This window comes from Schistocerca americana, chromosome 9 (assembly GCF_021461395.2).
Source record: "Schistocerca americana isolate TAMUIC-IGC-003095 chromosome 9, iqSchAmer2.1, whole genome shotgun sequence".
NCBI classification, from domain to species: Eukaryota; Metazoa; Arthropoda; class Insecta; order Orthoptera; family Acrididae; genus Schistocerca; species Schistocerca americana.
Genome location: NC_060127.1, coordinates 28,652,928 through 28,669,866, shown reverse-complemented (window position 1 = coordinate 28,669,866; position 16,939 = coordinate 28,652,928).

Below are 16,939 nucleotides of genomic sequence, written 5' to 3'. Positions count from 1 at the left end.
CATATTGCAGATTTCTCTTAGTCTTCTCTCCCTTTTTCCTTGTACCTACCTCATAGTCTGCTGTAACCATACTCTTTACCCTCCAGCCGAATCGAGTACCCCACGACTATTACATTTTCATCTCCGTTTATACATTTTATTACCCTTTCAATATACTTCCTCTATCCCTTCATCTTTAGCTTCCGACGTCGACATATATACCTGAACTGTCGTTGTTGGTGTATGTTTGCTGTCGATTCTGAGAAGAACAATCCTCTCGCTGAGCTGTTCACCGCAACACACACTCTGCCCTACCTTCCTATTCATCACGATTCCTACTCCCGTTTTACTATTTCCTGGTGCTGTTCATATTACCCTATACACATCTGACCAGAAGTGCTTGTTTTCTTTCCATTTCACTTCACTGGCCGCTATTATAGCTAGATTGAGCTTCCCTGTCACATTCAAGCTTTTGACGTTTCACGCCCCAACCCGAAGAACGTTATCCTTTCGTTGATTATTCCGTATTTTTCTCATGGTCGTGTCCCTCTTGGCAGTCCACTCCCAGAGATCCGAATGGGGGCCTATTCCGGAGTCTTTTGCCAATGTAGAGTTCATCAAGACACTTTTTTCAATTACAGACCACATACACGTTATGTGTCTTCAATGCAGTAGTGTCCGCCCCTGGTAGCTGAGTGGTCAGCGCGACAGAATGTCGTACCTAACGGCCCGGTTTCGATTATCGGCTGGGTCGGAGATTTTCTCCGCTCAGGGACTGGGTGTTGTGTTGTCCTTCTCATCATGATTTCATCCGCACCGACACGCAAGTCACCGAAGTGGCGTCAACTCGAAAGACTCGCACCCGGCCAACGGTCTACCCGACGGGGGGTCCTAACCCCACGGCATTTCCATTTCCAATTCAGTAGTTTCCTTTGCCTTCTGCATCCTCATGCCACTAATTTTTCGACCTTTAGCGGCAGTTTCACACGCCAAGGATCAGAGAGGGTCCTGAACCTCTGTCCGCTCCTCCGCCCTCTTTGATAAGGCCGTTCGCAGAATGACGGTGACTTCTTATGCCGAAAGGCTTCAGCTGCCGATGCTGATTATTAAGTAAAATTTAAGCGGTGATGGGTTACGAACCCGGGAACGAGGGCGTTTATATTACTGATCAACGACGCTACCTCCCTTTTTTTTGTTTACTTTGTTCTTTGCATTTGTTCAGGGATGATGTCCCATGATATCCGTTGAAGTTGATCGGAGATCCATTCAACCAGTTACACACACACACACACACACACACACACACACACCCACACACCCACACACACACACATATATATATATATATATATATATATATATATATATATATATTTTTTTTTTTTTTTTTTTTTTTTTTTTTTTTTTTTTTTTTTTTTTTTTTGACAGAAGGCAGCTAACACTCTGACCGAACACGGACAGCTACTAGACCACGGCTACCTGGCTGCCTTTACACATGACATAGGGAAGTCAATTCATTCACTAACAGCCGGCCGAAGTGGCCGTGCGGTTAAAGGCGCTGCAGTCTGGAACCGCAAGACCGCTACGGTCGCAGGTTCGAATCCTGCCTCGGGCATGGATGTTTGTGATGTCCTTAGGTTAGTTAGGTTTAACTAGTTCTAAGTTCTAGGGGACTAATGGCCTCAGCAGTTGAGTCCCATAGTGCTCAGAGCCATTTGAGCCATTCACTAACAAGGAACGTGATTTAGATATTTAGATCACAACTTTAACCCTTCCGTTTGACGTTGCTGCAACTGTAACAACTACGCCGGAGAGCTCGATATTCGCTGTCATAAAGATCACGAGAGAGAGAGAGTGGCAAAATTCTTGCATCCTCCGAAATTCCTTCGCTGTATCGGCGCTGAATCGTATCAAACTTTGTCGGAGCCTCGGCTTTGCTCTTTGAATCCACACAGTTTAACGGAGACTATGATGCCAGACTTTCCGGGTCACCTCACCTAGTGAGGGTTCCTCCAAGTGCACGACACCCAGCATCCAGCGTGATCGATACGATTGCAAGGTAACACTCATTCAGCTGGCGAGGACAACATCAACACCGAAAATCCTATCACGCATCCAGTCAGATAAATAAACTCTGTCAATCATCGGTAAAACAGGTGAATTTTTCAAGAGTCGGATATTTGCAGACCCAGAGGTCGTGCAGTTTTGAGGAACGAACTAAATCTTGCAGTTCCTGAAAGAAATAAAAATTGAGAAACTGATCCATAGGACGCAACACACTGTTAAAATGACCGCCTATCAAAATAGTCTGCGAATTCCCTCCATAAAATAGTAGGCAGTCACCGTTGAACCTTCTGGAGCCACATTAAACAGTGCAACAACCAGGAAGAGAAAAGTTAATGAACTGAAATCCTTGTAAGAATACGACATTCGCACAGGAATCATAGATAAACTGATGCAACGAAGCGAGTCACAGTTCCAGTTTCATCCGATTAGCAATGAAAGAAAGAAATTACAAAAAAATGGTTCAAATGGCTCTGAGTACTATGGGACTTAACATCTATGGTCATCAGTCCCCTATAACTTAGAATTACTTAAACCTAACTAGCCTAAGGACATCACACAACACCCAGTCATCGCGAGGCAGAGAAAATCCCTGATCCCGCCGGGAATCGAACCTGGGAACCCGGGCGTGGGAAGCGAGAACGATACCGCACGACCACGAGCTGCGGACGAAATTACAAGCATGTATATTTTACTATAACAAACCCAAGTTAATGACGTCGACAGTGTGTGTCAAGATCCATTACCGAAACCATTGAAGAGTCCGCGGGTGGGGGGCTTGAACCCCTACCTCTGGAAACTCAATGTCTCCACTTTTCACGAGCCAAAAAGCGCTCAGTTTGGACGCGTTGTTTACAGTAACTACGAGGCAACGAATCACCGGCAGTCGGGGACGTAGGTGGAGTTTGAAATTTACCAGAAGTACGTGACAAGAGGCCTCAGAGGCCAACTCCGCAGAATGAGATCCTTGGAAATCAGACGGACGCACGAGAGAGGGATTAGACAACACAATATCTGGGTCAGCAGACTGTGGCTACCACTCGCCTCCACGGGAGTAGGCCATTCCGATATCACCTGAATGGATCAAGGGATGATATGGGTTTAGGGGCACCTCCAATTACTGCTGTTGTGTCATTGATACAAAAGAAGGTCCATCGACTTCCCCACTCCTGGGTGTTTCTGGTGCAGTTACCTCAGCCATAGGAAGAACATGAGGGTGAACACTAGAGCAGCTGTTTTCACATCACCGAACCCTTCACGAGTGCAGGTCTCAGCTCAGCAAGATACATCGACTGTCAAGACCCATCTGAAACTTCAGCTTACTGCATACGGTTTCTGTTATATCGAACCCGGCAAAATAAACAAAACAAATAGGCCTAATGCTTGAAGTGAAGATGATGATAATGATGATGAATTCTATCACAATCGACTGATTCAGTTCGGCTGCAGATTTCCCATCTTATAGTCTAATTTCATGACGCTATCCACCACATTCAGCTTCTATTGCTAGACCTTTGGCGTCTCTGCAGTTTGCAAATAACATAAAAATACAGTGTCATCGAGAACTCTTCAAGTTTTTAAGAAAAAATGGTTCAAATGGCTCTGAGCACTATGGGACTTAACTTCTGAGGTCATCAGTCCCCTAGAACTTAGAACTACTTAAACCTAACTAACCTAAGGACATCACACGCATCCATCCCCGAGGCAGGATTCGAACCTGCGACCGTAGCAGTCGCGCGGTTCCGGACTGAGCGCCTTAACCGCGAGACCACCGCGGCCGGCTTCAAGTTTTTATTTCGAATGAAGTATGAGGAGTAAAATTAACCAGAAGAGAGTAAGGAATAGCTTCAGTAGGCACGTTCAGGTGCATGTAGACCGCAGCGTTTGTGCAGAGAAGAAGAGGCATGCGCAGGATGGACTGGCGAGTACTACCTGACCACAATGATATTGCACTTGGCCTCCCATGGCCGTTACCACCAACACAGGTTGAAATTGCAGTAAACATGTTTGAGCCGTGCGTGGACCATCGTCGTGTCATCTATATTTAGTATCTTGTTTTTACCGTTCAGCCGCCTCTTAATTCCAATTACTGGTGTCAGTGAATTACTGTCTTGACTGCCCGTGAGCGGCAGCAGCAGCGCATATCGATGAGTGCACAGTCGTACTATCTCTGGGCGACCAATAGCATTTCTGGGTCGTCGCGTGTCTCGCAGTCAGTTGGGGATTTCGGACCTGGAATAGTTGGAGTTGGAAACGCAGTCGGGACGTAGAAGCAGTCGGGGACGGGGCACTAGGGAGGCGCGGATAGCCAGTACTCACCGACCGCTCGCGACACAGGATGAACTGTCCGACGGACGGAGATGGCAGCTGGATCGACCGTTGGTCGGTCGTTCAGTTGGTCTCATCTTTGGGCGACGTGTGTTTTGTGGTGTCACCGCCAGACACCACACTTGCTAGGTGGTAGCTTAAATCGGCCGCGGTCCATTTAGTACATGTCGGACCCACGTGTCGCCACTGTGTGATCGCAGACCGAGAGCCACCACAAGGCAGGTCTCGAGATACGGGATAGCACTCGCCCCAGTTGTACGACGACTTTGCTAGCGACTACACGGACGAAGCCTTTCTCTCAATTGCCGAGATACAGTTAGAATAGCCTTCAGCTAAGTCCATGGCTACGACCTAGCAAGGCGCCATTAGCCTTACATAGTTTGATAGTTATCATATGAAATGTCTCATCAAGAATGCTGTATTCACATCAAAGAATAAAAGATAAGTATTCGAGGAGCTGCATACTTTTCTTATGAGAATTCACTACTTATCCTGTTCCAGAATTCACGCCCGTCTGCGTTAGATAGCGTGCATTTCGCCCTACTCAATCTACAAGGTGTTGGCACATTTGCCAACACATCATGTTTGGTCTTTGGACCATTGCTGGGCCTCTTGACTGGGTCATCTTGCTGGACGTGACTCGGTTCCTTCTTGTGCGGAGACGTCGTGGCCAATGAGTAAGAGTTACCTCTGCATAGTTGGGTCCGAGCCAGTGTGTTCGGATCGCCGTGTCTACCAGTTCCGGACGGACATCCGAGTTGGAGCTGCAGTGAGCTCCGGATAGTCAAGACTCCCCCCGACCGTTGCTGAACAACGGTTTGTGTGGCAACAACGTTGGTTGGTTGTTAGTCGGTCGTCTGGTCAGACGACGTGTGTTTCGTCACCGACCGTCTTTCGGTTTGGTGTGACTGTCCGCCGGTGATTTGTTCTAGTTGTTCATCAGTGATTCTAGTTTTACGAGTGTTCGAGTTTCTTGTGGCAGTGTTTCGTGCAACACGGTGTACCCTGGGTCAATTCGACTGAGCAATGTTTTAAATGCTGTAATGCTGACTGCGTACTGCAGTAGCCAGCTGGTCGGCTGCGATAGAGCAGCGAGTGAGTGTTTTCTTACCGTGTTGATGCTGTCCGCCACGGCGTGTAGTTCCACAGCCGTTGCGATGTTCATGTGTGTCAGTAGTTATTGTGCCCTGGCTTATTAACACACCAATATTTGAGGCCGAGTGTTACTGCTCTCTTCGCCTCGCTGGCATTTTGGTTGTAGTGTTTTTGGTGTGGTGACCGAAACCAGGCAGTTGGTTGGTTCGTTGGCTGTCTGTCGGTTGGGTTGCTTTCCGATTAAGAGATTCTTGGTCAAGCTGCCTGTCTCGCCGAGACGGGCGTTAGAGTTACGATTCCAGGCCGACCCTTGGAAACTTCGGAGCGCCTTTTCGTGTCTGTTACATAATAACATCTCTGTTTGAGTTTTGGTATTTTGGTTAATGTGTGGCCTTCAGCTGAGTTTTAATATATCCTGAATTAATGTTCTTGTCTTGCCCTTAAGGCATTAGGTTGTTATCTTTTATATGGAGCCTTCAGCCGATTTTTTTATGAGATGTTTTAAGATAAGGCCTTATGCCTTTTAAATTGAAACTCTTTACCAGGCCTTAAGCCGTTAAATTATTGTGTTGATGCGTGGCGTTCAGCCGAGTTTTAATATCTCTTAAATTAATGTTCTTGTGTTACCCTTAAGGCGTAAGATTGTGATGCTTTGTTTGCTTGAAATGTTTTAAGATAAGGCCTTCTGCCATTTCATTGAAACTCTTCTTATTGCTTAATATGCGGCCTCCAGTCAAGTTCCATTAAAACTAAATTGCTAAGGAGTTCAGCCTGTTTAGAATGAAAATATAGAAAATATTTTGGCTGAAACCTCCAGAAGAACTTTGTATTTCATTTCTTGCTTAGGCCTTGGATTTATAGTGTGCCCTTCAGGCGACCTAAGGTTAATCAAAGGAGGTTGATTAAGGTTTTGAGTGTTTTGCACTCTTGTTGTAATATTGTGTGTTGATGAATAAAGTTTGTATGTTGAGTGCACCTGACAGGAACTCATTTTGGCCGCTTTCCACATTCTAATCCTCTCTGTCCCGCTAGACCAGGCATTTCGATGTTCAGTGGTGAGTAAGGAAAGTGGATTTTACTGTAAATGATTTCAAGGCAGTACTCCATACATTATCAAGTAATTCAGCTTGTCTATAAGAAATATAGACAATAGACAAATATTATGGAAATGGAAGAGGATGTAGATGAAAATGAAATGGGAGATATGATACTGCGTGAAGAGTTTGACAGAGCACTGAAAGACCTGAGTCGAAACAAAGCCCCCGGAGTAGACAACATTCCATTAGAACTACTGACAGCCTTGGGAGAGCCAGTCCTGACAAAACTCTACCATCTGGTGAGCAAGATGTATGAGACAAGCGAAATACCCTCATACTTCAAGAAGAATATAATAATCCCAATCCCAAAGAAAGCAGGTGTTGACATATGTGAAAATTACCGAACTATCAGTTTAATAAGTCACAGCTGCAAAATACTAACGCAGATTCTTTACAGACGAATGGAAAAACTGATAGAAGCCGACCTCGTGGAAGATCAGTTTGGATTCCGTAGAAATGTTGGAACACGTGAGGCAATACTGACCTTACGACTTATCTTAGAAGAAAGAGTAAGCAAATGCAAACCTACATTTCTAGCATTTGTAGACTTAGAGAAAGCTTTTGACAATGTTGATTGGAATACTCTCTTTCAAATTCTGAAGGTGGCAGGGGTAAAATACAGAGAGCGAAAGGCTATTTGCAATTTATACAGAAAGCAGATGGCACTTATAGGAATCGAGGGGTATGAAAGGGAAGCAGTGATTGGGAAGGAAGTCATACAGGGTTGTAGCCTATCCCCAATGTTATTCAATCTGTATATTGAGCAAGCAATAAAGGAAACAAAAGAAAAGTTCGGAGTAGGTATTAAAATCCATGGAGAAGAAATAAAAACTTTGAGGTTCGCCGATGACATTGTAATTCTGTCAGAGACAGCAAAGGACTTGGAAGAGCAGTTGAAAGGAATGGACAGTGTCTTGAAAGGAGGGTATAAGATGAACATCAACAAAAGCAAAACGAGGATAATGGAATGTAGTCGAGTTAGCTCGGGTGATGCTGAGGGAATTGGATTAGGAAATGAGACACTTAAAGTAGTAAAGGAGTTTTGCTATTTGGGGAGCAAAATAACTGATGATGGTCGAAGTAAAGAGGATATAAAATGTAGATTGGCAATGGCAAGGAAAGCATTTCTGAAGAAGAAAATTTGTTAACAACGAGTATAGATTTAAATGTCAGGAAGTCGTTTCTGAAAGTATTTGTATGGAGTGTAGCCATGTATGGAAGTGAAACATGGACAATAAATAGTTTGGACAAGAAGAGAATAGAAGCTTTCGAAATGTGGTGCTACAGAAGAATGCTGAAGATTAGATGGGTAGATCACATAACTAATGATGAAGTATTGAATGGAATTGGGGAGAAAAGAAGTTTGTGGCACAACTTAATGAAAAGAAGGGACCGGTTAGTAGAACATGTTCTGAGGCATCAAGCGATCACAAATTTAGCATTGGAGGGCAGCGTGGAGGGTAAAAATCGAAGAGAGAGACCAAAAGATGAATACACTTCGCAGATTCAGAAGGATGTAGGTTGCATTAAGTACTGGGAGATGAAGAAGCTTGCACAGGATAGGGTAGCATGGAGAGCTGCACCAAACCAGTCTCAGGACTGAAGACCACAACAACAACAAGGCAGTTGTCCATACATTGTCAAGTAATTCAGTTTGTCTATACGAAATATCGCCATAAAAGCTAACGATGAGCCACCGAAGCGCCCGCACTCCTAGGTGCAGTAATATTGTCGTCGAATAATAGGCAGCTGCATCGGAGCAGTATTTGGAGTGAAGACGAAAGCAGCGTTGAAGCAATACTAGAGGACACTCAGTATTTACCGTCCCGTCACGGGCGCAGCAGTAACGTTGATCGCGCCCCGACCAGCTGATGTGCAGCGGAATGCAGCAAGATAGACCACGACCTGCTGCAAACGCTGGCCCATTCACGGCGGAATGCGGGGCCGTTTGTCTTCGGCAGAGCGATGGAACGCACGGTAATTTACTTCTGCAGCGCTTCATACGCGTCCCGCTGCAAAGCTGCAGTTTTTTCCCCACGTCTGCTGCACTACATCAGGCCTGATTTACGAGCTCGCCGCACCGCGCGCTGCGTACGTGCCGCGTATTCGCGACCAAATAAACTGCGGAAGAGAGATAGGAGAGGGAGAGGGAGAGAGAGAGAGAGAGAGAGAGAGAGAGAGAGAGAGAGAGGGACATTGGGGGGAGGCAACAACGGAAACAATCAAAGTCTCTCCGTGAGAAAGCTACTGGGGCATGAGAAAATGCGTTAGGAATGAAATGTTGCTGGAGTGAAGATACTTTACTTTCGTGCCAGAACTGGCTTTAAACTTTCACTACGCTAACATGATTCAGGCGAGGTCCTTGCTGCAGAGGTAACACCTTTCTCCGGATGACCGTCCGCGTCTGCAAAACGCTGTTGGCAAACGAGGTGCACTCAGTTCTTATGAGGCCAATTCTGCAGCTAGTCGATTGAGAAGTAGCGGCTCTGGTCACGAAAACAGGCGGGAGAGCAGTGTGCTGACAACGCGCCCCTCTGTATCCGCATACAGCGACGCCTCGTCGGCTTGGGACGACGCGACTGTCGATCGGTACCGTTGGCCTGTTCGGACGGAGTTAAATATGATTCAGGTCTTACACGGCCTCTGTCAGTCACGTCAACATCTGCAGCCCTGGAGAACCCTTAAGCCGTCGGCACACGGACCGTGCATCCGAACGTTGAGCGTTGAGCTTGCCGAGTTTCTGACGTTATAGCGTGGAATAGCACGTTCGGGAGTCTTTCCGAACGTACACAGCAATATCTGGCATGTCAGATATTCTGAGCGTGCGTCTGAGCGTTGACCAATGAGATGGCACAACGCCACCTACGTCACACGCACGCCGTCTCCCTTCAATACAGAGTTGTAAGGCACCATATTGGCATTCATTTCAAGCCTATATGTATATATGCCGTTTCTGAGCACCAGCAAAGTGAGAATCACTGGAAAACCCGTTGTTAACTGTGTGATTCGTTCCAATAAAATAATTAGAAACATATTCGTGGCAAAAGAATTATTGTAACTTGCGTATTATGAGAGTAGGCTATTTGACGGCCTTGTCAAAGAGGGCGGAGGAGCGGATAGAGGTTCAGGGCACTCTCTTGTCCTAGGGGTGGGAAATTGCCCCTAAAGGCGGAAGAATCAGCAATGATCAACCACATGAGGATGCAGAAGGCAATGGAAACCACTGCATTAAAGACACGTAACGCGTATCCACAGGACATGTGGCCTGTAATTGAAAAAGTGTAATGATGATCTCTCCATTGGCAAAAGATTCCGGAATAGTCCCCCATTCGGATCTCCGGGAGGGGACTGCCAAGGCGGAGGTTACCATGAGAAAAAGATTGAATAATCAACGAAAGGATAACGTTCTACGAGTCGGGGCGTGGAATGTCAAAAGCTTGAACGTGGTAGGGAAACTAGAAAATCTGAAAAGAGGAATGAAAAGGCTCAATCTAGATATAGTAGGGGTCAGTGAAGTGAAGTGGAAGGAAGACAAGGATTTCTGGTCAGATGAGTATCGGGTAATATCAACAGCAGCAGAAAATGGTATAACAGGTGTAGGATTCGTTATGAATAGGAAGGTAGGGCAGAGGGTGTGTTACTGTGAACAGTTCAGTGACCGGGTTGTTCTAATCAGAATCGACAGCAGACCAACACCGACAACGATAGTTCAGGTATACATGCCGACGTCGCAAGCTGAAGATGAACAGATGGAGAAAGTGTATGAGGATATTGAAAGGGTAATGCAGTATGTAAAGGGGGACGAAAATCTAATAGTCATGGGCGACTGGAATGCAGTTGTAGGGGAAGGAGTAGAAGAAAAGGTTACAGGAGACAAGGAATGAAAGAGGAGAAACACTAATTGAGTTCTGTAACAAGTTTCAGCTAGTAATAGCGAATACCCAGTTCAAGAATCACAAGAGGAGGAGGTATACTTGGAAAAGGCCAGGAGATACGGGAAGATTTCAATTAGATTACATCATGGTCAGACAGATATTCCGAAATCAGATACTGGATTGTAAGGCGTACCCAAGAGCAGATATAGACTCAGATCACATTATAGTAGTGATGAAGAGTAGGCTGAAGTTCAAGACATTAGTCAGGAAGAATCAATACGCAAAGGAGTGGGATACGGAAGTACTAAGGAATGACGAGATACGTTTGAAGTTCTCTAACGCTACAGATACAGCAATAAGGAATAGTGCAGTAGGCAGTACAGTTGAAGAGGAATGGACATCTCTAAAAAGGGCCATCACAGAAGTTGGGAAGGAAAACATAGGTACAAAGAAGGTAGCTGCGAAGAAACCATGGGTAAGAGAAGAAATACTTCAGTTGACTGATGAAAGGAGGAAGTACAAACATGTTCCGGGAAAATCAGGAATACAAAAATACAAGTCGCTAAGGAATGAAATAAATAGGAAGTGCAGGGAAGCTAAGACGAAATGGCTGCAAGAAAAATGTGAAGACATCGAAAAAGATATGATTGTCGGAAGGACAGACTCAGCATACAGGTAAGTCAAAACAACCTTTGGTGACATTAAAAGCAACGGTGGTAACATTAAGAGTGCAACGGGAATTCCACTGTTAAATGCAGAGGAGAGAGCAGATAGGTGGAAAGAATACATTGAAAGCCTCTATGAGGGTGAAGATCTGTCTGATGTGATAAAAGAAGAAACAGGAGTCGATTTAGAAGAGATAGGGGATCCAGTATTAGAATCGGAATTTAAAAGAGCTTTGGAGGACTTACGGTCAAATAAGGCAGAAGGGATAGATAACTTTCCATCAGAACTTCTAAAATCATTGGGGGAAGTGGCAACGAAACGACTATTCACGTTGGTGTGTAGAATATATGAGTCTGGCGATATACCATCTGACTTTCGGAAAAGCATCATCCACACAATTCCGAAGACGGCAAGAGCTGACAAGTGCGAGAATTATCGCCCAATCAGCTTAACAGCTCACGCATCGAAGCTGCTTGCAAGAATAATATACAGAAGAATGGAAAAGAAAAATTGAGAATGCACTAGGTGACGATCAGTTTGGCTTTAGGAAAAGTAAAGGGACGAGAGAGGCAATCCTGACGTTACGGCTAATAATGGAAACAAGGCTAAAGAAAAATCAAGACACTTTCATAGGATTTGTCGACCTGGAAAAAGCGTTCGACAATATAAAATGGTGCAAGCTATTCGAGATTCTGAAAAAAGTAGGGGTAAGCTATAGGGAGAGACGGGTCATATACAATATGTACAACAACCAAGAGGGAATAATAAGAGTGGACGATCAAGAACGAAGTGCTCGTACTAAGAAGGGTGTAAGACAAGGCTGTAGCCATTCGCCCCTACTCTTCAATCTGTACATCGAGGAAGCAATGATGGAAATAAAAGAAAGGTTCAGGAGTGGAATTAAAATACAAGGTGAAAGGATATCAATGATACGATTCGCTGATGACATTGCTATCCTGAGTGAAAGTGAAGAAGAATTAAATGATCTGCTGAACGGAATGAACAGTCTAATGAGTACACAGTATGGTTTGAGAGTAAATCGGAGAAAGACGAAGGTAATGAGAAGTAGTGGAAATGAGAACAGCGAGAAACTTAACATCAGGATTGATGGTCACGAAGTCAATGAAGTTAAGGAATTCTGCTACCTTGGCAGTAAAATAACCAATGACGGACGGAGCAAGGAAGACATCAAAAGCAGACTCGCTATGGCAAAAAAGGCATTTCTGGCCAAGAGAAGTCTACTATTATCAAATACCGGCCTTAATTTGAGGAAGAAATTTCTGAGGATGTACGTCTGGAGTACAGCATTGTAAGGTAGTGAAACATGGACTGTGGGAAAACCGGAACTGAAGAGAATCGAAGCATTTGAGATGTGGTGCTATAGACGAATGTTGAAAATTAGGTGGACTGATAAGGTAAGGAATGAGGAGGTTCAACGCAGAATCGGAGAGGAAAGGAATATGTGGAAAACACTGATAAGGAGAAGGGACAGGATGATAGGACATCTACTAAGACATGAGGGAATGACTTCCATGGTACTAGAGGGAGCTGTAGAGGGCAAAAACTGTAGAGGAAGACAGAGATTGGAATACGTCAAGCAAATAATTGAGGACGTAGGTTGCAAGTGCTACTCTGAGATGAAGAGGTTAGCACAGGAAAGGAATTGTTCTTTGTCAATTAGTTATGGTTAAATTTCAATTAGTAACATATCTACGAATAAGGTGTTTAGCAAGGGGTAATATAATATGTTTATTAACTAGGTCTGCGTTGTTGGTTTAGCGTAATGAGTAGCGTCACTGTCCTGTACAAAAATGTCTATTAGGGCGGTGGGTCGCGTTTTGACACTTCCAAATTTTTTTCCTAACATTTGCGTTTCTATTAGTTTCTGATATTTCATTATTGGTTTAATATAAGTATATACTATAATATTTGATGTTATGTAGATATAAGTTCACCCTTTTTTGAGGGGTGACTTTGTTCGATTGGCTTAATCAACAGGACTGCTTGCGCTACTTGTATAAGGATACTTTCCTCCTTTTACGCTTCGTAATTCACATGTTGCAAAGATTCTGCTACTGGGTAGGAACAGTGATCAAGTAAGACTGACCTTGGGATTTAACTAAAATGTGGGAATGATGAAATAATGTTTATCTTATGCGTAGAAGTATTCCAAATTTGTACCGCACTGTTTGTAATGGAACTTTTATAAGCTTGTGTCGTTGATTGGACATGGTACATTCCTTTTCGTGGACGATGGAGGAAATGTGCGTTTTGATAGAGCTAACGTGGGAAATTTACGCGCGTCCGTTGAGTAAACAGTGTCATTTACGAACTTTAAACATCCTTCAACTGCCACTGGAGTGCGTTGCGATCGGGTATACTGCGCTGGAGTCCACGTACCGTATGCACAAGTCGCATCGTTCCTGAGCGTTCAGCAGCACGTTGAACTTGGCACGCTCAACGTTAACGTTGGACATCATGGTCCGTGTGCCGACGGCTTTACTGTGCGTTCGGCAGAGAGTAATTGTGGCGGCAACACCATTCCCCGTGTTCTTTCCAATTCGCGACAGCGCTCCGTCGCTTCAGTAGAGACTAAGCAGTTCTCAGCCCTCAGGTTGATTTGAACTGCATGTCCTGGCCTTGAGGACAAGTACTGTTCATATCAACGTTTTTTTCTTTTCGTGTCTTGCATCAGTATTCTGACTGGTCTGATGCGACCCGCCAAGTATTCCTCTCCCATGCCAACCTCTTTATCTCAGAATACCAGCTGCACCCCACGTCCTCATATATCTGCTAGATCACTTCCCGTCTCTGTATCACCATACAGTTTTCACCCTTCACAGCTACCTCTAGTGCAGTACTTCACTACCTTTTGGAATGGAATAAAAAAAAATGGTTCAAATGGCTCTGAGCACTATGGGACTTAACATCTGAGGTCATCGGTCCCCTAGCCTTAGAACTAACTAACCTAAGGACATCACACACATCCATGCCCGAGGCAGGATTCGAACCCGCAACCGTAGCAACAGCGCGGTTCCGCCTAGAGCTGCTCGGCCGGCGAATAGTCAGATTTTAGCTAGAGCCCTCGCTTCTTCCCTCTTATGCCCCACCCCTTATTCCATCACAATCATTAGCCCTTAACTATGCAATGAAGAAGAATTTTCTCCGAATACGTTTGTTTATAAAATGACAAAGCACAAACGATAAATTAAATTTAATTTTTTGTAGGGATTTTGTTAAAGCATGAACTAACGACTCAATGAGACAGTTGCTACTGATTATTTGTAACAACGTTTATCAAAGAATGGTGAAGCAATTCTGAGTGCATTTCGAGTGCTACCTATAAATCTTTCTGGGAAAAGAGAGGTAACTATCCACATTGAGGGTAAATACTTGTTGCAAAACATGCTTCCTCTGCACTGTTCCTCTCAATAGCGAATTCTCTCCAGACACTTCCTTCATTTCCGTTTAAAGTCAACCAAGATAAAATATTTGCACTACACTTACGAGGAGAGCACGAAAAATACTATAATGTATTTCCCGAGAAATTTCGATCAGTGGAAGAAGGATCAAAATAAGCGAAAAGAAAAGATTGATTTATGGTTCTTACCCTACCAGTTTCAATAATATTGCCGGTAACCCTGCCATCTACTGCGTCATTTACGTAGTTTATCAAACCTACCGAACCGTAGCTTCGATAGAGCGCAACTCAGCTACTAACATACTACGTAATTATTATGTAATGGTTACTTCATAGTATTATTGTCGTTAATGGCAATAACCAGACACAAAGCATCGGCAGACTAAAATCATCTAATTTATGTCAGTTCAGACGTCAGGAGTTCAGCGATCAAGTGATATACACTACTGGCCATTAAAATTGCTACACAAGGAAGAAATGCAGATGACAAACGAGTATTCATTGGACAAATATATTATACAAGAACTGACATGTGATTGCATTGTCACGCAATTTGGAGGCATATATCCTGAGAAATCAGTACCCAGAACAACCACCTCTGGCCGTAATAACGGCCTTGATACGTCTGGGCATTGAGTCAAACAGAGCGTGGATGGCGTGTACAGGTACAGCTGCCCATGCAGCTTCAACACGGTTCCACAATTCATCAAGAGTAGTGACTGGCGTATTGTGACGAGCCAGTTGCTCGGCCACCACTGACCGGACGTTTTCAGTTGGTGAGAGATCTGGAGAAGGTGCTGGCCAGGGCAGCAGTCGAACATTTTCTGTATCCAGAAAGGCCCGTACAGGACCTGCAACATGCGGTCGTCCAATATCCTGCTGAAATGTAGGGTTTCGCAGGAACCGAATGAAGCGTAGAGTCATGGGTCGTAACGCGTCTGAAATGTAACGTCCACTGTTCAAAGTGCCGTCAATGCGAATGCGAACAAGAGGTGATCGAGACCTGTAACCAATGGCACCCCATACCATCAAGCCGAGTGATACGCCAGTGTGGCGATGACGAATACACGCTTCCAGTATGCGTTCACCGCGATGTCGCCAAACACGGATGTGACCATCATGATGCTGTAAACAGAACCTGGATTCATCCGAAAAAATAACGTTTTGCTATTCGTGCACCCAGATTCGCCGTTGAGTACACCATCGCAGGTGCTACTGTCTGTGATGCAGTAAGGGTACCCGCAGCCATGGTCTCCGAGCTGATACTCCATGCTGCTGCAAACGTCGTCGAACTGTTCGTGCAGATGGTTGTTGTCTTGCAAACGTCCCCATCTGTTGACTCAGGGCTCGAGACGTGGCTGCACGATCCGCTTACAGCCATGCAGATAAGATGCCTGTCATTCGACTGCTGGTGATACGAGGCCGTTTGGATCCGGCACGGCGTTCCGTATTACCCTCCTGAACCCACCGATTCCATATTCTGCTAACAGTCATTGGATCTCGACCAACGCGAGCAGCGATGTCGCGATACGAGAAACTGCAATCGCGATAGGCTACAATCCGACCTTTATCAAAGTCGCAAACGTGACGGTACGCATTTCTCCTCCTTACACCAGGCATCACAACAACGTTTCACCAGGCAACGCCGGTCAACTGCTGTTTGTGTATGAGAAATCGGATGGAAACTTTCCTCATGTCAGCACATTGTAGGTGTCGCCACTGACGCCAACGTTGTGTGAATGCTCTGAAAAGCTAATCATTTGCATATCGCAGCACCTTCTTCCTGTCGGTTAGAGTTCGCCTCTGTAGCACGCCATCTTTATGGTGTAGCAATTTTAATGCCAGTAGTGTACAAACAAGCGAGGAGAAGCACGACAAGTGGCATAAGCCGATAGCCCAGAAAAAATAAGCTAGAACGTGTCTCGGCTTATCCGTAGATACCTGGCCGTTTCTGATGAATCACGGTCAGAGTTTTCCAGGTACTTTTACATGACTTGTAGTGGGCAAATAGGTCAACCATAGTGATGATGCAGTGGCTGTATCCGTGGCTCTACACCTTTCCACTCCATGTTCGACATCCGATTACTACTTACATTTTTGTTTTTGATTTATCTACGTATGCCCGTTGGAGATTACTGCACAAATGCTTTACAATGTGTATTGAAATAACGTTTACCTTATTCGCTTTATGATTGTATGTCTAATAAATGAATTAAAAATAAATAAACGGAAAAGGAGTTTATTTGAAATCATTTCCGCTGATATTTCTGTAGTGTTTTTTGATTCATAATAAAGTTGGGGGGGGGGGGGGCAGTTACAAGAAGGTAACTGCGAAGAAACCGTAGGTAACACAAGAACTACTTCAAGTGATTGATGAAAGGAGGAACTACAAAAATGTTCTGGGAAACTCAGAA